The sequence below is a fragment of the Nannospalax galili genome, unplaced genomic scaffold (assembly GCF_000622305.1).
Source record: "Nannospalax galili isolate Female #2095 unplaced genomic scaffold, S.galili_v1.0 scaffold308, whole genome shotgun sequence".
Classification (NCBI taxonomy): Eukaryota; Metazoa; Chordata; class Mammalia; order Rodentia; family Spalacidae; genus Nannospalax; species Nannospalax galili.
In genome coordinates, this window is record NW_008359214.1 from 2387352 (window position 1) to 2388506 (window position 1155).

The window sequence follows — 1155 nt, forward strand, 5'->3', positions numbered from 1 at the left end:
ATTTGAGTTTTAATTTAAATTTCTTATTCTTCCTAATAAATATCAAATTAGTTTAGTGTGACCAAGAGATTTCTGACCTTTGAATCTTCAGAAAACCTACTAAATACTGTTTCCCCAGTGCATTTTGCACTTCTAAAATTCCCCTGTTATCATAGTTAATACTTAAAATAAACCACAAGGTATGTGGCACATACTATATTCTCTACTTTTGAAAACCCACACCTGCTCTGTTATGAAACGCCTTCTTCATTCTCATTAGTCACACCTAAGTGTTGCATTCAGCAGCATGCAATCAGAAGACGACCAAGTAGAGATTAGAATTCAGAATATTAACCAAGAAAGTACAAACTATGAATGCTCAAAAAGTAGATTTCCACAGTGAAAGGCCCAACTGAAAAGCAATTTTCAAAGATACAAAATATAAAATTCCATTTGAATAAAATAACTTATTTTTAAAATATCTAACTAAAAGTTGGGATTGTTCTGATTAGAAATAAATTGTGATTTGGAAACTACTCAGTAGTTTATTTAGGTGCTTCTTGAAATAGTCAAACTGGAATTTATGTGTGATTTTTAACCACATTAATATATAATACTTAATATGTGCCCTCAGATTTTGTTTCCATGGTTCCCAGACCTCTTATTTGTATTTGTCAGCAATAAGCAGAGCCAACTCAAAAGCTCAAACTGATATCCTAAACCCCACTCTCCTACAAAAGATTCTATCACTCACGCAATTCCTATCTCCCACTAGAAATCAGCTTAGATTCTTGTAAATCATCCTACATTCTTCTCACCCTTTAAAAATTCATATAGGACTATTACTGGTCACAGTCGCTTACTTTCTGAGTTCCTCGGCATCTGAGTATGAATATAAACTCGTCAGATAGACAGCCTTCCTCTCCCACTAGAGCCTCCATACTCTGCCATCCCTGTCACTGTCCACTGTGTTGTCAGGACCCCCATCTTTTCCCCTATCTGCCCTTCTGGTAAACCTAGTCAGCCAGAGGTCCCTGTTCCAGGAGGATCAGCTGTTCCTCATCTACGGCAATCCATTGTCAGTATTCCTTTGGATAGAATTGGGGTCTGCTGTTCAATTTTCCAGTAGTGTGTTGGGCTACTATCTGGAAGAGCATTTATCCATCCTGGCCAACA